Raw genomic sequence first — 20,798 nt, forward strand, 5'->3', positions numbered from 1 at the left:
TATACTTTTTGCCACTAAAGGCCCCTAAGCGCTCAGAATGTCCACTTGCAGCTACTGCAGAGAGAGTGTTTCAGAACTGCTCAATTAAAAGTAAGCTTCAACTCTGTTAACCGAATGTACAGAGCACAAAGAAATTTCACAGAATGCTTCTGTGTAGTTTTTATTTGAAGATATTTCTTCTTCCACTATAGGCCCCTTAGTGCTCCGAATATCCACTTCCAGTTTCTACAGAGAGAGTGTTTCAGAACTGCTGAATCAAAAGTAAGGTTCAACTCTGTTAGTTGAATGCACAGAACAGAAAGAAGTCTCACAGAATGCTTCTGTGTAGTTTTTATTTGAAGTTATTCCTTTTTCCACTATAGGCCCCTTAGCGCTCCGGATATCCCACTTGCAATTTCTACAGAAAGAGTGTTTCAGAAGTGTTCAATCAAAAGTAAGGTTGAACTCTGTGAGGTCAATGCACAGAACAGAAAGAAGTTTCGCAGAATGCTTCTGTGTAGTTCTTATTTGATGATATTCCTTTTTCCACTAAAGGCCCCTTAGCGCTCAGAATGTCCACTTGCAGCTACTGCAGAGAGAGTGTTTCAGAACTGCTCAATTAAAAGTAAGCTTCAACACTGTTAACCGAATGTACAGAGCACAAAGAAGTTTCACAGAATGCTTCTGTGTAGTTTTTATTTGAAGATATTTCTTCTTCCACTGTAGGCCTTTAGTGCTCCGAATATCCACTTCCAGTTTCTACAGAGAGAGTGTTTCAGAACTGCTGAATCAAAAGTAAGGTTCAACTCTGTTAGTTGAATGCACAGAACAGAAAGAAATTTCACAGAATGCTTCTGTGTAGTTTTTATTTGAAGTTATTCCTTTTTCCAATAGAGGACCCTTAGCACTCCGAATGTCCACTTGCACTTTCTACAGAAAGAGTGTTTCAGATGTGCACAATCCAAAGTAAGGTTCAACTCTGTTAGTTGAATGCAAAGAAGAGAAAGAAGTTTCACAGAATGCTTCTGTGTTGTTTTTATTTGAAGATATTCCTTTTTCCACTTAAGGATCCTAAGCCCTCCAAATGTCCACTTGCAGTTTCTACAGAAAGAGTGTTTCAGAACTGCTCAATGCAAAGTAAAGTTCAACTCTTTTAGCTGAATGCACAGAAAAGAAAGAAGTTTCACAGGATGTTTCTGTGTAGCTTTTATTTGAAGGTAGTCCTCTTTCCACTATAGGCCCTTTATCGCTCCGATTGTCCACTTGCAATTTCTACAGAAAGTGTGCTTCAGAACTGCTCATTAAAAAGTAAGGTTCAACTCTGTTAGTTGAATGCACAGATCAGAAAGAAGTTTCGCAGAATGCTTCTCTGTAGTTTTTATTTGAAGATATTCCTTTTTCCACATTAGGTCCCTCAGCGCTTCGAACTTCCGCTTTCAATTTGTACACAAATAGTTTTGCAGATCTGCTGAACCAAAAGTAAGGTTCACTTCTGTTGGTTGAATGCGCCTAAGAGAAAGTAGTTTCACAGAATGTTTCTGTGTAGTTTTTAGTTGAAGATAGTACTTTTTCCACAATAGATCCCTTATCGCTATGAATGTCCACTTGCAGTTTCTACTGAAAGAGTGTTTCAGAACTGTTCAATCAAAAGTAAGGTTGAACTCTGTCAATTGAATGCACGGAACAGAAAGAAGTTTCGCAGAATGCTTCTGTGTAGTTTCTATTTGAAGATATTCTTTCTGACACTAAAGGCCCCTAAGCGCTCAGAATGTCCACCTGCAGTTTCTACAGAAAGAGTGTTTCAGAAATGCTCAAAGGAAGGTTCCACTCTGTTAATTGAATGCGCAGAACAGAAAGAATCCTCACAAAATGCTTCTGTGTAGTTTTTATTTGAAGATATTTCATTTTCCACTATACGCCCCTTAATTCTCTGAATGCCCACTTGCAGTTTCTACAGAAAGAGTGTTTCAGAACTGCTGAATCAAAAGTAAGTTTCAACTCTGTTAGTAGAATGCACAGAACAGAAAGGAGTTTCAGAGAATGCTTCTGTGTAGTTTTTATTTGAAGTTATTCCTTTTTCCACTATAGGCCCCTTAGCGCTCCGTATGTCCACTTGCAGTTTCTACAGAAAGAGTGTTTCAGAAGTGTTCAATCAAAAGTAATGTTGAACTCTGTGAGGTCAATGCACAGAACAGAAAGAAGTTTCGCAGAATGCTTCTGTGTAGTTCTTACTTGAAGATATTCCTTTTTCCACTAAAGGCCCCTTAGCGCTCAGAATGTCCACTTGCAGCTACTGCAGAGAGAGTGTTTCAGAGCTGCTCAATTACAAGTAAGGTTCAACTCTGTTAACCGAATGTTCAGAGCCCAAAGAAGTTTCACACAATGCTTCTGTGTAGTTTTTATTTGAAGATATTTCTTCTTCCACTATAGGCCCCTTAGTGCTCTGAATATCCACTTCCAGTTTCTACAGAGAGAGTGTTTCAGAACTGCTGAATCAAAAGTAAGCCTCAAGTCTGCTAGTTGAAAGCGCAGAACAGAGAGAAGTTTCACAGAATACTTCTGTGTAGTTTTTATTGGAAGATATTCCTTTTTCCAATGTAGGCCCCTTAGCGATCGGATTGTCCACTTGCAGTTTCCGCAGAAGCAGTGTTTTAGAACTGCTGAATCAAAAGTAAGGCTCAACTCTGTTAGTTGAATGCAAAGAAGAGAAAGAAGTTTCACTGAATGCTTCTGTGTTGTTTTTATTTGAAGATATTCCTTTTTCAACTAAAGGATCCTAAGCCCTCCAAATGTCCACTTGCAGTTTCTACAGAAAGAGTGTTTCAGAACTGCTCAATGCAAAGTACAGTTCAACTCTTTTAGTTGAATGCACAGAACAGAAAGAAGTTTCACAGAATGCTTCTGTGTAGCTTTTATTTGAAGATACTCCTCTTTCCACTATAGGCCCTTTAGCGCTCCGATTGTCCACATGTAATTTCTACAGAAAGTTTGCTTCAGAACTGCTCACTAAAAAGTAAGGTTCAACTCTGTTAGTTGAATGCACAGAACAGAAAGAAGTTTCGCAGAATGCTTCTCTGTAGTTTTTATTTGAAGATATTCCTTTTTCCAATAGAGGACCCTTGGCGCTCCAATTGTTCACTTGCAGTTTCCCCAGAAGGAGTGTTTCAGAACTTCTCAATCAAAGTAATGTTAAATTCTGTTAGTTGAATGCACAGAACAGAAAGAAGTTTCACAGAATGCTTCTGTGTAGTTTTTATTTGAAGTTATTACTTTTTCCAATATAGGCCCCTTAGTGCTCCGAATGTCCACTGGCACTTTCTACAGAAAGAGTGTTTCAGATGTGCACAATGCAAAGTAAGGTTCAACTCTGTTAGTTGAATGCAAAGAAGAGAAAGAAGTTTCACAGAATGCTTCTGTGTTGTTTTTATTTGAAGATATTCCTTTTTCCACTTAAGGATCCTAAGCCCTCCAAATGTCCACTTGCAGTTTCTACAGAAAGAGTGTTTCAGAACTGCTCAATGCAAAGTAAAGTTCAACTCTTTTAGCTGAATGCACAGAAAAGAAAGAAGTTTCACAGAATGTTTCTGTGTAGCTTTTATTTGAAGATAGTCCTGTTTCCACTATAGGCCCTTTATCGCTCCGATTGTCCACTTGCAATTTCTACAGAAAGTGTGCTTCAGAACTGCTCATTAAAAAGTAAGGTTCAACTCTGTTAGTTGAATGCACAGAACAGAAAGAAGCTTCGCAGAATGCTTCTCTGTAGTTTTTATTTGAAGATATTCCTTTTTCCAATAGAGGACCCTTGGCGCTCCAATTGTTCACTTGCAGTTTCCCCAGAAGGAGTGTTTCAGAACTTCTCAATCAAAAGTAATGTTAAATTCTGTTAGTTGAATGCACAGAACAGAAAGAAGTTTCGCAGAATGCTTCTGTGTAGTTCTTACTTGAAGATATTCCTTTTTCCACTAAAGGCCCCTTAGCGCTCAGAATGTCCACTTGCAGCTACTGCAGAGAGAGTGTTTCAGAGCTGCTCAATTAAAAGTAAGCTTCAACTCTGTTAACCGAATGTTCAGAGCCCAAAGAAGTTTCACACAATGCTTCTGTGTAGTTTTTATTTGAAGATATTTCTTCTTCCACTATAGGCCCCTTAGTGCTCTGAATATCCACTTCCAGTTTCTACAGAGAGAGTGTTTCAGAACTGCTGAATCAAAAGTAAGCTTCAACTGTGTTAGTTGAATGCACAGAACAGAAAGAAATTTCACAGAATGCTTCTGTGTAGTTTTTATTTGAAGTTATTCCTTTTTCCACTATAGGCCCCTTAGCGCTCCGAATGTCCACTTGCACTTTCTACAGAAAGAGTGTTTCAGATGTGCACAATCCAAAGTAAGCTTCAAGTCTGCTAGTTGAAAGCGCAGAACAGAGAGAAGTTTCACAGAATACTTCTGTGTAGTTTTTATTGGAAGATATTCCTTTTTCCAATGTAGGCCCCTTAGCGATCGGAATGTCCACTTGCAGTTTCCGCAGAAGCAGTGTTTTAGAACTGCTGAATCAAAAGTAAGGCTCAACTCTGTTAGTTGAATGCAAAGAAGAGAAAGAAGTTTCACTGAATGCTTCTGTGTTGTTTTTATTTGAAGATATTCCTTTTTCAACTAAAGGATCCTAAGCCCTCCAAATGTCCACTTGCAGTTTCTACAGAAAGAGTGTTTCAGGACTGCTCAATGCAAAGTAAATTTCAACTCTTTTAGTTGAATGCACAGAACAGAAAGAAGTTTCACAGAATGCCTCTGTGTAGCTTTTATTTGAAGATACTCCTCTTTCCACTATAGGCCCTTTAGCGCTCCGATTGTCCACATGTAATTTCTACAGAAAGTTTGCTTCAGAACTGCTCACTAAAAAGTAAGGTTCAACTCTGTTAGTTGAATGCACAGAACAGAAAGAAGTTTCGCAGAATGCTTCTCTGTAGTTTTTATTTGAAGATATTCCTTTTTCCAATAGAGGACCCTTGGCGCTCCAATTGTTCACTTGCAGTTTCCCCAGAAGGAGTGTTTCAGAACTTCTCAATCAAAAGTAATGTTAAATTCTGTTAGTTGAATGCACAGAACAGAAAGAATTTTCGCAGAATGCTTCTGTGTAGTTCTTACTTGAAGATATTCCTTTTTCCACTAAAGGCCCCTTAGCGCTCAGAATGTCCACTTGCAGCTACTGCAGAGAGAGTGTTTCAGAGCTGCTCAATTAAAAGTAAGCTTCAACTCTGTTAACCGAATGTTCAGAGCCCAAAGAAGTTTCACACAATGCTTCTGTGTAGTTTTTATTTGAAGATATTTCTTCTTCCACTATAGGCCCCTTAGTGCTCTGAATATCCACTTCCAGTTTCTACAGAGAGAGTGTTTCAGAACTGCTGAATCAAAAGTAAGCTTCAACTGTGTTAGTTGAATGCACAGAACAGAAAGAAATTTCACAGAATGCTTCTGTGTAGTTTTTATTTGAAGTTATTCCTTTTTCCACTATAGGCCCCTTAGCGCTCCGAATGTCCACTTGCACTTTCTACAGAAAGAGTGTTTCAGATGTGCACAATCCAAAGTAAGCTTCAAGTCTGCTAGTTGAAAGCGCAGAACAGAGAGAAGTTTCACAGAATACTTCTGTGTAGTTTTTATTGGAAGATATTCCTTTTTCCAATGTAGGCCCCTTAGCGATCGGAATGTCCACTTGCAGTTTCCGCAGAAGCAGTGTTTTAGAACTGCTGAATCAAAAGTAAGGCTCAACTCTGTTAGTTGAATGCAAAGAAGAGAAAGAAGTTTCACTGAATGCTTCTGTGTTGTTTTTATTTGAAGATATTCCTTTTTCAACTAAAGGATCCTAAGCCCTCCAAATGTCCACTTGCAGTTTCTACAGAAAGAGTGTTTCAGAACTGCTCAATGCAAAGTACAGTTCAACTCTTTTAGTTGAATGCACAGAACAGAAAGAAGTTTCACAGAATGCTTCTGTGTAGCTTTTATTTGAAGATACTCCTCTTTCCACTATAGGCCCTTTAGCGCTCCGATTGTCCACATGTAATTTCTACAGAAAGTTTGCTTCAGAACTGCTCACTAAAAAGTAAGATTCAACTCTGTTAGTCGAATGCACAGAACAGAAAGAAGTTTCGCAGAATGCTTCTCTGTAGTTTTTATTTGAAGATATTCCTTTTTCCAATAGAGGACCCTTGGCGCTCCAATTGTTCACTTGCAGTTTCCCCAGAAGGAGTGTTTCAGAACTTCTCAATCAAAAGTAATATTAAATTCTGTTAGTTGAATGCACAGAACAGAAAGAAGTTTCGCAGAATGCTTCTGTGTAGTTTTTATTTGAAGTTATTCCTTTTTCCACTATAGGCCCCTTAGCGCTCCGAATGTCCACTTGCACTTTCTACAGAAAGAGTGTTTCAGATGTGCACAATCCAAAGTAAGGTTCAACTCTGTTAGTTGAATGCAAAGAAGAGAAATAAGTTTCACAGAATGCTTCTGTGTTGTTTTTATTTGAAGATATTCCTTTTTCCACTTAAGGATCCTAAGCCCTCCAAATGTCCACTTGCAGTTTCTACAGAAAGGGTGTTTCAGAACTGCTCAATGCAAAGTAAAGTTCAACTCTTTTAGCTGAATGCACAGAAAAGAAAGAAGTTTCACAGAATGTTTCTGTGTAGCTTTTATTTGAAGATAGTCCTGTTTCCACTATAGGCCCTTTATCGCTCCGATTGTCCACTTGCAATTTCTACAGAAAGTGTGCTTCAGAACTGCTCATTAAAAAGTAAGGTTCAACTCTGTTAGTTGAATGCACAGAACAGAAAGAAGTTTCGCAGAATGCTTCTCTGTAGTTTTTATTTGAAGATATTCCTTTTTCCACATTAGGTCCCTCAGCGCTTCGAACTTCCGCTTTCAATTTGTACAGAAATAGTTTTGCAGATCTGCTGAACCAAAAGTAAGGTTCACTTCTGTTGGTTGAATGCGCCTAAGAGAAAGAAGTTTCACAGAATCTTTCCGTGTTGTTTTTAGTTGAAGATAGTCCTTTTTCCCCAATAGACCCCTTATCGCTCTGAATGTCCACTTGCAGTTTCTACTGAAAGAGTGTTTCAGAACTGTTCAATCAAAAGTAAGGTTGAACTCTGTCAATTGAATGCACGGAACAGAAAGAAGTTTCGCAGAATGCTTCTGTGTAGTTTCTATTTGAAGATATTCTTTTTGCCACTAAAGGCCCCTAAGCGCTCAGAATGTCCACCTCCAGTTTCTAAAGAAAGAGTGTTTCAGAAATGCTCAAAAGAAGGTTCCACTCTGTTAATTGAATGCGCAGAACAGAAAGAATCCTCACAGAATGCTTCTGTGTAGTTTTTATTTGAAGATATTTCATTTTCCACTATACGCCCCTTAATGCTCTGAATGCCCACTTGCAGTTTCTACAGAAAGAGTGTTTCAGAACTGCTGAATCAAAAGTAAGTTTCAACTCTGTTAGTAGAATGCACAGAACAGAAAGGAGTTTCAGAGAATGCTTCTGTGTAGTTTTTATTTGAAGTTATTCCTTTTTCCACTATAGGCCCCTTAGCGCTCCGAATGTCCACTTGCAGTTTCTACAGAAAGAGTGTTTCAGAAGTGTTCAATCAAAAGTAATGTTGAACTCTGTGAGGTCAATGCACAGAACAGAAAGAAGTTTCGCAGAATTCTTCTGTGTAGTTCTTACTTGAAGATATTCCTTTTTCCACTATAGGCCCCTTAGCGCTCAGAATGTCCACTTGCAGCTACTGTAGAGAGAGTGTTTCAGAGCTGCTCAATTAAAAGTAAGCTTCAACTCTGTTAACCGAATGTTCAGAGCCCAAAGAAGTTTCACACAATGCTTCTGTGTAGTTTTTATTTGAAGATATTTCTTCTTCCACTATAGGCCCCTTAGTGCTCTGAATATCCACTTCCAGTTTCTACAGAGAGAGTGTTTCAGAACTGCTGAATCAAAAGTAAGCTTCAACTGTGTTAGTTGAATGCACAGAACAGAAAGAAATTTCACAGAATGCTTCTGTGTAGTTTTTATTTGAAGTTATTCCTTTTTCCACTATAGGCCCCTTAGCGCTCCGAATGTCCACTTGCACTTTCTACAGAAAGAGTGTTTCAGATGTGCACAATCCAAAGTAAGCTTCAAGTCTGCTAGTTGAAAGCGCAGAACAGAGAGAAGTTTCACAGAATACTTCTGTGTAGTTTTTATTGGAAGATATTCCTTTTTCCAATGTAGGCCCCTTAGCGATCGGAATGTCCACTTGCAGTTTCCGCAGAAGCAGTGTTTTAGAACTGCTGAATCAAAAGTAAGGCTCAACTCTGTTAGTTGAATGCAAAGAAGAGAAAGAAGTTTCACTGAATGCTTCTGTGTTGTTTTTATTTGAAGATATTCCTTTTTCAACTAAAGGATCCTAAGCCCTCCAAATGTCCACTTGCAGTTTCTACAGAAAGAGTGTTTCAGAACTGCTCAATGCAAAGTACAGTTCAAATCTTTTAGTTGAATGCACAGAACAGAAAGAAGTTTCACAGAATGCTTCTGTGTAGCTTTTATTTGAAGATACTCCTCTTTCCACTATAGGCCCTTTAGCGCTCGGATTGTCCACATGTAATTTCTACAGAAAGTTTGCTTCAGAACTGCTCACTAAAAAGTAAGGTTCAACTCTGTTAGTTGAATGCACAGAACAGAAAGAAGTTTCGCAGAATGCTTCTCTGTAGTTTTTATTTGAAGATATTCCTTTTTCTAATAGAGGACCCTTGGCGCTCCAATTGTTCACTTGCAGTTTCCCCAGAAGGAGTGTTTCAGAACTTCTCAATAAAAAGTAATGTTAAATTCTGTTAGTTGAATGCACAGAACAGAAAGAAGTTTCGCAGAATGCTTCTGTGTAGTTTTTATTTGAAGTTATTCCTTTTTCCACTATAGGCCCCTTAGCGCTCCGAATGTCCACTGGCACTTTCTACAGAAAGAGTGTTTCAGATGTGCACAATCCAAAGTAAGGTTCAACTCTGTTAGTTGAATGCAAAGAAGCGAAAGAAGTTTCACAGAATGCTTCTGTGTTGTTTTTATTTGAAGATATTCCTTTTTCCACTTAAGGATCCTAAGCCCTCCAAATGTCCACTTGCAGTTTCTACAGAAAGAGTGTTTCAGAACTGCTCAATGCAAAGTAAAGTTCAACTCTTTTAGCTGAATGCACAGAAAAGAAAGAAGTTTCACAGAATGTTTCTGTGTAGCTTTTATTTGAAGATAGTCCTGTTTCCACTATAGGCCCTTTATCGCTCCGATTGTCCACTTGCAATTTCTACAGAAAGTGTGCTTCAGAACTGCTCATTAAAAAGTAAGGTTCAACTCTGTTAGTTGAATGCACAGAACAGAAAGAAGTTTCGCAGAATGCTTCTCTGTAGTTTTTATTTGAAGATATTCCTTTTTCCACATTAGGTCCCTCAGCGCTTCGAACTTCCGCTTTCAATTTGTACAGAAATAGTTTTGCAGATCTGCTGAACCAAAAGTAAGGTTCACTTCTGTTGGTTGAATGCGCCTAAGAGAAAGAAGTTTCACAGAATCTTTCCGTGTTGTTTTTAGTTGAAGATAGTCCTTTTTCCCCAATAGACCCCTTATCGCTCTGAATGTCCACTTGCAGTTTCTACTGAAAGAGTGTTTCAGAACTGTTCAATCAAAAGTAAGGTTGAACTCTGTCAATTGAATGCACGGAACAGAAAGAAGTTTCGCAGAATGCTTCTGTGTAGTTGCTATTTGAAGATATTCTTTTTGCCACTAAAGGCCCCTAAGCGCTCAGAATGTCCACCTCCAGTTTCTAAAGAAAGAGTGTTTCAGAAATGCTCAAAAGAAGGTTCCACTCTGTTAATTGAATGCGCAGAACAGAAAGAATCCTCACAGAATGCTTCTGTGTAGTTTTTATTTGAAGATATTTCATTTTCCACTATACGCCCCTTAATGCTCTGAATGCCCACTTGCAGTTTCTACAGAAAGAGTGTTTCAGAACTGCTGAATCAAAAGTAAGTTTCAACTCTGTTAGTAGAATGCACAGAACAGAAAGGAGTTTCAGAGAATGCTTCTGTGTAGTTTTTATTTGAAGTTATTCCTTTTTCCACTATAGGCCCCTTAGCGCTCCGAATGTCCACTTGCAGTTTCTACAGAAAGAGTGTTTCAGAAGTGTTCAATCAAAAGTAATGTTGAACTCTGTGAGGTCAATGCACAGAACAGAAAGAAGTTTCACAGAATTCTTCTGTGTAGTTCTTACTTGAAGATATTCCTTTTTCCACTAAAGGCCCCTTAGCGCTCAGAATGTCCACTTGCAGCTACTGTAGAGAGAGTGTTTCAGAGCTGCTCAATTAAAAGTAAGCTTCAACTCTGTTAACCGAATGTTCAGAGCCCAAAGAAGTTTCACACAATGCTTCTGTGTAGTTTTTATTTGAAGATATTTCTTCTTCCACTATAGGCCCCTTAGTGCTCTGAATATCCACTTCCAGTTTCTACAGAGAGAGTGTTTCAGAACTGCTGAATCAAAAGTAAGCTTCAACTGTGTTAGTTGAATGCACAGAACAGAAAGAAATTTCACAGAATGCTTCTGTGTAGTTTTTATTTGAAGTTATTCCTTTTTCCACTATAGGCCCCTTAGCGCTCCGAATGTCCACTTGCACTTTCTACAGAAAGAGTGTTTCAGATGTGCACAATCCAAAGTAAGCTTCAAGTCTGCTAGTTGAAAGCGCAGAACAGAGAGAAGTTTCACAGAATACTTCTGTGTAGTTTTTATTGGAAGATATTCCTTTTTCCAATGTAGGCCCCTTAGCGATCGGAATGTCCACTTGCAGTTTCCGCAGAAGCAGTGTTTTAGAACTGCTGAATCAAAAGTAAGGCTCAACTCTGTTAGTTGAATGCAAAGAAGAGAAAGAAGTTTCACTGAATGCTTCTGTGTTGTTTTTATTTGAAGATATTCCTTTTTCAACTAAAGGATCCTAAGCCCTCCAAATGTCCACTTGCAGTTTCTACAGAAAGAGTGTTTCAGAACTGCTCAATGCAAAGTACAGTTCAACTCTTTTAGTTGAATGCACAGAACAGAAAGAAGTTTCACAGAATGCTTCTGTGTAGCTTTTATTTGAAGATACTCCTCTTTCCACTATAGGCCCTTTAGCGCTCCGATTGTCCAAATGTAATTTCTACAGAAAGTTTGCTTCAGAACTGCTCACTAAAAAGTAAGGTTCAACTCTGTTAGTTGAATGCACAGAAGAGAAAGAAGTTTCGCAGAATGCTTCTCTGTAGTTTTTATTTGAAGATATTCCTTTTTCCAATAGAGGACCCTTGGCGCTCCAATTGTTCACTTGCAGTTTCCCCAGAAGGAGTGTTTCAGAACTTCTCAATCAAAAGTAATGTTAAATTCTGTTAGTTGAATGCACAGAACAGAAAGAAGTTTCGCAGAATGCTTCTGTGTAGTTTTTATTTGAAGTTATTCCTTTTTCCACTATAGGCCCCTTAGCGCTCCGAATGTCCACTGGCACTTTCTACAGAAAGAGTGTTTCAGATGTGCACAATCCAAAGTAAGGTTCAACTCTGTTAGTTGAATGCAAAGAAGAGAAAGAAGTTTCACAGAATGCTTCTGTGTTGTTTTAATTTGAAGATATTCCTTTTTCCACTTAAGGATCCTAAGCCCTCCAAATGTTCACTTGCAGTTTCTACAGAAAGAGTGTTTCAGAACTGCTCAATGCAAAGTAAAGTTCAACTCTTTTAGCTGAATGCACAGAAAAGAAAGAAGTTTCACAGAATGTTTCTGTGTAGCTTTTATTTGAAGATAGTCCTGTTTCCACTATAGGCCCTTTATCGCTCCGATTGTCCACTTGCAATTTCTACAGAAAGTGTGCTTCAGAACTGCTCATTAAAAAGTAAGGTTCAACTCTGTTAGTTGAATGCACAGAACAGAAAGAAGTTTCGCAGAATGCTTCTCTGTAGTTTTTATTTGAAGATATTCCTTTTTCCACATTAGGTCCCTCAGCGCTTCGAACTTCCGCTTTCAATTTGTACAGAAATAGTTTTGCAGATCTGCTGAACCAAAAGTAAGGTTCACTTCTGTTGGTTGAATGCGCCTAAGAGAAAGAAGTTTCACAGAATGTTTCCGTGTAGTTTTTAGTTGAAGATAGTCCTTTTTCCACAATAGACCCCTTATCGCTCTGACTGTCCACTTGCAGTTTCTACTGAAAGAGTGTTTCAGAACTGTTCAATCAAAAGTAAGGTTGAACTCTGTCAATTGAATGCACGGAACAGAAAGAAGTTTCGCAGAATGCTTCTGTGTAGTTTGTATTTGAAGATATTCTTTTTGCCACTAAAGGCCCCTAAGCGCTCAGAATGTCCACCTGCACTTTCTACAGAAAGAGTGTTTCAGAAATGCTCAAAGGAAGATTCCACTCTTTTAATTGCATGCGCAGAACAGAAAGAATCCTCACAGAATGCTTCTGTGTAGTTTTTATTTGAAGATATTTCATTTTCCACTATACGCCCCTTAATGCTCTGAATGCCCACTTGCAGTTTCTACAGAAAGAGTGTTTCAGAACTGCTGAATCAATAGTAAGTTTCAACTCTGTTAGTAGAATGCACAGAACAGAAAGCAGTTTCAGAGAATGCTTCTGTGTAGTTTTTATTTGAAGTTATTCCTTTTTCCACTATAGGCCCCTTAGCGCTCCGAATGTCCACTTGCAGTTTCTACAGAAAGAGTGTTTCAGAAGTGTTCAATCAAAAGTAATGTTGAACTCTGTGAGGTCAATGCACAGAACAGAAAGAAGTTTCGCAGAATGCTTCTCTGTAGTTTTTATTTGAAGATATTCCTTTTTCCAATAGAGGACCCTTGGCGCTCCAATTGTTCACTTGCAGTTTCCCCAGAAGGAGTGTTTCAGAACTTCTCAATGAAAAGTAATGTTAAATTCTGTTAGTTGAATGCACAGAACAGAAAGAAGTTTCGCAGAATGCTTCTGTGTAGTTCTTACTTGAAGATATTCCTTTTTCCACTAAAGGCCCCTTAGCGCTCAGAATGTCCACTTGCAGCTACTGTAGAGAGAGTGTTTCAGAGCTGCTCAATTAAAAGTAAGCTTCAACTCTGTTAACCGAATGTTCAGAGCCCAAAGAAGTTTCACACAATGCTTCTGTGTAGTTTTTATTTGAAGATATTTCTTCTTCCACTATAGGCCCCTTATTGCTCTGAATATCCACTTCCAGTTTCTACAGAGAGAGTGTTTCAGAACTGCTGAATCAAAAGTAAGGTTCAACTCTGTTAGTTGAATGCACAGAACAGAAAGAAATTTCACAGAATGCTTCTGTGTAGTTTTTATTTGAAGTTATTCCTTTTTCCACTATAGGCCCCTTAGCGCTCCGAATGTCCACTTGCACTTTCTACAGAAAGAGTGTTTCAGATGTGCACAATCCAAAGTAAGCTTCAAGTCTGCTAGTTGAAAGCGCAGAACAGAGAGAAGTTTCACAGAATACTTCTGTGTAGTTTTTATTGGAAGATATTCCTTTTTCCAATGTAGGCCAGTTAGCGATCGGAATGTCCACTTGCAGTTTCCGCAGAAGCAGTGTTTTAGAACTGCTGAATCAAAAGTAAGGCTCAAATCTGTTAGTTGAATGCAAAGAAGAGAAAGAAGTTTCACTGAATGCTTCTGTGTTGTTTTTATTTGAAGATATTCCTTTTTCAACTAAAGGATCCTAAGCCCTCCAAATGTCCACTTGCAGTTTCTACAGAAAGAGTGTTTCAGAACTGCTCAATGCAAAGTACAGTTCAACTCTTTTAGTTGAATGCACAGAACAGAAAGAAGTTTCACAGAATGCTTCTGTGTAGCTTTTATTTGAAGATACTCCTCTTTCCACTATAGGCCCTTTAGCGCTCCGATTGTCCACATGTAATTTCTACAGAAAGTTTGCTTCAGAACTGCTCACTAAAAAGTAAGGTTCAACTCTGTTAGTTGAATGCACGGAACAGAAAGAAGTTTCGCAGAGTGCTTCTCTGTAGTTTTTATTTGAAGATATTCCTTTTTCCAATAGAGGACCCTTGGCGCTCCAATTGTTCACTTGCAGTTTCCCCAGAAGGAGTGTTTCACAACTTCTCAATCAAAAGTAATGTTAAATTCTGTTAGTTGAATGCACAGAACAGAAAGTAGTTTCGCAGAATGCTTCTGTGTAGTTTTTATTTGAAGATATTCCTTTTTCCACATTAGGTCCCTGAGCGCTCCGATTTTCCGCTTTCAATTTGTACAGAAATAGTGTTTCAGAAAGTTGAACTCTGTCATTTGAATGCACGGAACAGAAAGAAGTTTCGCAGAATGCTTCTGTGTAGATTGTATTTGAAGATATACTTTTTGCCACTAAAGGCCCCTAAGCGCTCAGAATGTCCACTTGCAGCTACTGCAGAGAGAGTGTTTCAGAACTGCTCAATTAAAAGTAAGCTTCAACTCTGTTAACCGAATGTACAGAGCACAAAGAAATTTCAGAGAATGCTTCTGTGTAGTTTTTATTTGAAGATATTTCTTCTTCCACTATAGGCCCCTTAGTGCTCCGAATATCCACTTCCAGTTTCTACAGAGAGAGTGTTTCAGAACTGCTGAATCAAAAGTAAGGTTCAACTGTGTTAGTTGAATGCACAGAACAGAAAGAAGTCTCACAGAATGCTTCTGTGTAGTTTTTATTTGAAGTTATTCCTTTTTCCACTATAGGCCCCTTAGCGCTCCGGATATCCACTTGCAATTTCTACAGAAAGAGTGTTTCAGAAGTGTTCAATCAAAAGTAAGGTTGAAATCTGTGAGGTCAATGCACAGAACAGAAAGAAGTTTCACAGAATGCTTCTGTGTAGTTCTTATTTGATGATATTCCTTTTTCCACTAAAGGCCCCTTAGCGCTCAGAATGTCCACTTGCAGCTACTGCAGAGAGAGTGTTTCAGAACTGCTCAATTAAAAGTAAGCTTCAACACTGTTAACCGAATGTACAGAGCACAAAGAAGTTTCACAGAATGCTTCTGTGTAGTTTTTATTTGAAGATATTTCTTCTTCCACTATAGGCTCCTTAGTGCTCCGAATATCCACTTCCAGTATCTACAGAGAGAGTGTTTCAGAACTGCTGAATCAAAAGTAAGGTTCAACTCTGTTAGTTGAATGCACAGAACAGAAAGAAATTTCACAGAATGCTTCTGTGTTGTTTTTATTTGAAGATATTCCTTTTTCCACTTAAGGATCCTAAGCCCTCCAAATGTCCACTTGCAGTTTCTACAGAAAGAGTGTTTCAGAACTGCTCAATGCAAAGTAAAGTTCAACTCTTTTAGCTGAATGCACAGAAAAGAAAGAAGATTCACAGAATGTTTCTGTGTAGCTTTTATTTGAAGATAGTCCTGTTTCCACCATAGGCCCTTTATCGCTCCGATTGTCCACTTGCAATTTCTACAGAAAGTGTGCTTCAGAACTGCTCATTAAAAAGTAAGGTTCAACTCTGTCAGTTGAATGCACAGAACAGAAAGAAGTTTCGCAGAATGCTTCTCTGTAGTTTTTATTTGAAGATATTCCTTTTTCCACATTAGGTCCCTCAGCGCTTCGAACTTCCGCTTTCAATTTGTACAGAAATAGTTTTGCAGATCTGCTGAACCAAAAGTAAGGTTCACTTCTGTTGGTTGAATGCGCCTAAGAGAAAGAAGTTTCACAGAATGTTTCCGTGTAGTTTTTAGTTGAAGATAGTCCTTTTTCCACAATAGAACCCTTATCGCTCTGAATGTCCACTTGCAGTTTCTACTGAAAGAGTGTTTCAGAACTGTTCTATCAAAAGTGAATGCACGGAACAGAAAGAAGTTTCGCAGAATGCTTCTGTGTAGTTTGTATTTGAAGATATTCTTTTTGCCACTAAAGGCCCCTAAGTGCTCAGAATGTCCACCTGCAGTTTCTACAGAAAGAGTGTTTCAGAAATGCTCAAAGGAAGGTTCCACTCTGTTAATTGAATGCGCAGAACAGAAAGAATCCTCACAGAATGCTTCTGTGTAGTTTTCATTTGAAGATATTTCATTTTCCACTATACGCCCCTTAATGCTCTGAATGCCCACTTGCAGTTTCTACAGAAAGAGTGTTTCAGAACTGCTGAATCAAAAGTAAGTTTCAACTCTGTTAGTAGAATGCACAGAACAGAAAGGAGTTTCAGAGAATGCTTCTGTGTAGTTTTTATTTGAAGTTATTCCTTTTTCCACTATAGGCCCCTTAGCGCTCCGAATGTCCACTTGCAGTTTCTACAGAAAGAGTGTTTCAGAAGTGTTCAATCAAAAGTAATGTTGAACTCTGTGAGGTCAATGCACAGAACAGAAAGAAGTTTCGCAGAATGCTTCTGTGTAGTTCTTACTTGAAGATATTCCTTTTTCCACTAAAGGCCCCTTAGCGCTCAGAATGTCCACTTGCAGCTACTGCAGAGAGAGTGTTTCAGAGCTGCTCAATTAAAAGTAAGCTTCAACTCTGTTAACCGAATGTTCAGAGCCCAAAGAAGTTTCACACAATGCTTCTGTGTAGTTGTTATTTGAAGATATTTCTTCTTCCACTATAGGCCCCTTAGTGCTCTGAATATCCAATTCCAGTTTCTACAGAGAGAGTGTTTCAGAACTGCTGAATCAAAAGTAAGGTTCAACTCTCTTAGTTGAATGCACAGAACAGAAAGAAATTTCACAGAATGCTTCTGTGTAGTTTTTATTTGAAGTTATTCCTTTTTCCACTATAGGCCCCTTAGCGCTCCGAATGTCCACTTGCACTTTCTACAGAAAGAGTGTTTCAGATGTGCACAATCCAAAGTAAGCTTCAAGTCTGTTAGTTGAATGCAAAGAAGAGAAAGTAGTTTCACAGAATGCTTCTGTGTTGTTTTTATTTGAAGATATTCCTTTTTCCGCTTAAGGATCCTAAGCCCTCCAAATGTCCACTTGCAGTTTCTACAGAAAGAGTGTTTCAGAACTGCTCAACGCAAAGTAAAGTTCAACTCTTTTAGCTGAATGCACAGAAAAGAAAGAAGTTTCACAGAATGTTTCTGTGTAGCTTTTATTTGAAGATTGTCCTGTTTCCACTACAGGCCCTTTATCGCTCCGATTGTCCATTTGCAATTTCTACAGAAAGTGTGCTTCAGAACTGCTCATTAAAAAGTAAGGTTCAACTCTGTTAGTTGAATGCACAGAACAGAAAGAAGTTTCGCAGAATGCTTCTGTGTAGTTTTTATTTGAAGATATTCCTATTTCCACATTAGGTCCCTCACCGCTTTGAATTTCCGCTTTCAATTTGTACAGAAATAGTTTTGCAGATCGGCTGAATCAAAAGTAAAGTTCATTTCTGTTGGTTGAATGCGCCTAAGAGAAAGAAGTTTCACAGAATGTTTCCGTGTAGTTTTCATTTGAAGACAGTCCTTTTTCCACAATAGGCCTCTTATCGCTCCGAATGTCCACTTGCAGTTTCTACTGAGTGTTTCAGAACTGTTCAATCAAAAGTAAGGTTGAACTCTGTCAATTGAATGCACGGAACAGAAAGAAGTTTCGCAGAATGCTTCTGTGTAGTTTGTATTTGAAGATATACTTTTTGCCACTGAAGGCCCCTAAGCGCTCAGAATGTCCACTTGCAGCTACTGCAGAGAGAGTGTTTCAGAACTGCTCAATTAAAAGTAAGCTTCAACTCTGTTAACCGAATGTACAGAGCACAAAGTAATTTCACAGAATGCTTCTGTGTAGTTTTTATTTGAAGATATTTCTTCTTCCACTATAGGCCCCTTAGTGCTCCGAATATCCACTTCCAGTTTCTACAGAGAGAGTGTTTCAGAACTGCTGAATCAAAAGTAAGGTTCAACTGTGTTAGTTGAATGCACAGAACAGAAAGAAGTCTCACAGAATGATTCTGTGTAGTTTTTATTTGAAGTTATTCCTTTTTCCACTATAGGCCCCTTAGCGCTCCGGATATCCACTTGAAATTTCTACAGAAAGAGTGTTTCAGAAGTGTTCAATCAAAAGTAAGGTTGAACTCTGTGAGGTCAATGCACAGAACAGAAAGAAGTTTCGCAGAATGCTTCTGTGTAGTTCTTATTTGATGATATTCCTTTTTCCACTAAAGGCCCCTTAGCGCTCAGAATGTCCACATGCAGCTACTGAAGAGAGAGTGTTTCAGAACTGCTCAATTAAAAGTAAGCTTCAACACTGTTAACCGAATGTACAGAGCACAAAGAAGTTTCACAGAATGCTTCTGTGTAGTTTTCATTTGAAGATATTTCTTCTTCCACTATAGGCCCCTTAGTGCTCCGAATATCCACTTCCGGTTTCTACAGAGAGAGTGTTTCAGAACTGCTGAATCAAAAGTAAGGTTCCACTCTGTTAGTTGAATGCACAGAACAGAAAGAAATTTCACAGAATGCTTCTGTGTAGTTTTTATTTGAAGTTATTCCTTTTTCCACTATAGGCCCCTTAGCGCTCTGAATGTCCACTTGCACTTTCTACAGAAAGAGTGTTTCAGATGTGCACAATCCAAAGTAAGGTTCAACTCTGTTAGTTGAATGCAAAGAAGAGAAAGAAGTTTCACAGAATGCTTCTGTGTTGTTTTTATATGAAGATATTCCTTTTTCCACTTAAGGATCCTAATCCCTCCAAATGTCCACTTGCAGTTTTTACAGAAAGAGTGTTTCAGAACTGCTCAATGCAAAGTAAAGTTCAACTCTTTTAGCTGAGTGCACAGAAAAGAAAGAAGTTTCACAGAATGTTTCTGTGTAGCTTTTATTTGAAGATAGTCCTGTTTCCACTATAGGCCCTTTATCGCTCCGATTGTCCACTTGCAGTTTCTACAGAAAGTGTGCTTCAGAACTGCTCATTAAAAAGTAAGTTCAACTCTGTTAGTTGAATGCACAGAACAGAAAGAAGTTTCGCAGAATGCTTCTCTGTAGTTTTTATTTGAAGATATTCCTTTTTCCACATTAGGTCCCTCAGCGCTTCGAACTTCCGCTTTCAATTTGTACAGAAATAGTTTTGCAGATCTGCTGAACCAAAAGTAAGGTTCACTTCTGTTGGTTGAATGCGCCTAAGAGAAAGAAGTTTCACAGAATGTTTCCGTGTAGTTTTTAGTTGAAGATAGTCCTTTTTCCACAATAGACCCCTTATCGCTCTGAATGTCCACTTGCAGTTTCTACTGAAAGAGTGTTTCAGAACTGTTCAATCAAAAGTGAATGCACGGAACAGAAAGAAGTTTCGCAGAATGCTTCTGTGTAGTTTCTATTTGAAGATATTCTTTTTGCCACTAAAGGCCCCTAAGCGCTCAGAATGTCCACCTGCAGTTTCTACAGAAAGAGTGTTTCAGAAATGCTCAAAGGAAGGTTCCACTCTGTTAATTGCATGCGCAGAACAGAAAGAATCCTCACAGAATGCTTCTGTGTAGTTTTTATTGGAAGATATTTCATTTTCCACTATACGCCCCTTAATGCTCTGAATGCCCACTTGCAGTTTCTACAGAAAGAGTGTTTCAGAACTGCTGAATCAAAAGTAAGTTTCAACTCTGTTAGTAGAATGCACAGAACAGAAAGGAGTTTCAGAGAATGCTTCTGTGTAGTTTTTATTTGAAGTTATTCCTTTTTCCACTATAGGCCCCTTAGCGCTCCGAATGTCCACTTGCAGTTTCTACAGAAAGAGTGTTTCAGAAGTGTTCAATCAAAAGTAATGTTGAACTCTGTGAGGTCAATGCACAGAACAGAAAGAAGTTTCGCAGAATGCTTCTGTGTAGTTCTTACTTGAAGATATTCCTTTTACCACTAAAGGCCCCTTAGCGCTCAGAATGTCCACTTGCAGCTACTGCAGAGAGAGTGTTTCAGAGCTGCTCAATTAAAAGTAAGCTTCAACTCTGTTAACCGAATGTTCAGAGCCCAAAGAAGTTTCACACAATGCTTCTGTGTAGTTGTTATGTGAAGATATTTCTTCTTCCACTATAGGCCCCTTAGTGCTCTGAATATCCACTTCCAGTTTCTACAGAGAGAGTGTTTCAGAACTGCTGAATCAAAAGTAAGCTTCAACTGTGTTAGTTGAATGCACAGAACAGAAAGAAATTTCACAGAATGCTTCTGTCTAGTTTTTATTTGAAGTTATTCCTTTTTCCACTATAGGCCCCTTAGCGCTCCGAATGTCCACTTGCACTTTCTACAGAAAGAGTGTTTCAGATGTGCACAATCCAAAGTAAGCTTCAAGTCTCCTACTTGAAAGCGAAGAACAGAGAGAAGTTTCACAGAATACTTCTGTGTAGTTTGTATTGGAAGATATTCCTTTTTCCAATGTAGGCCCCTTAGCGATCGGAATGTCCACTTGCAGTTTCCGCAGAAGCAGTGTTTTAGAACTGCTGAATCAAAAGTAAGGCTCAACTCTGTTAGTTGAATGCAAAGAAGAGAAAGAAGTTTCACTGAATGTTTCTGTGTTGTTTTTATTTGAAGATATTCCTTTTTCAACTAAAGGATCCTAAGCCCTCCAAATGTCCACTTGCAGTTTCTACAGAAAGAGTGTTTCAGAACTGCCCAATGCAAAGTACAGTTCAACTCTTTTAGTTGAATGCACAGAACAGAAAGAAGTTTCACAGAATGCTTCTGTGTAGCTTTTATTTGAAGACACTCCTCTTTCCACTATAGGCCCTTTAGCGCTCCGATTGTCCACATGTAATTTCTACAGAAAGTTTGCTTCAGAACTGCTCACTAAAAAGTATGGTTCAACTCTGTTAGTTGAATGCACGGAACAGAAAGAAGTTTCGCAGAATGCTTCTCTGTAGTTTTTATTTGAAGATATTCCTTTTTCCAGTAGAGGACCCTTGGC

The sequence above is a fragment of the Symphalangus syndactylus genome, chromosome 14, assembly GCF_028878055.3.
Source record: "Symphalangus syndactylus isolate Jambi chromosome 14, NHGRI_mSymSyn1-v2.1_pri, whole genome shotgun sequence".
Taxonomy (NCBI): Eukaryota; Metazoa; Chordata; class Mammalia; order Primates; family Hylobatidae; genus Symphalangus; species Symphalangus syndactylus.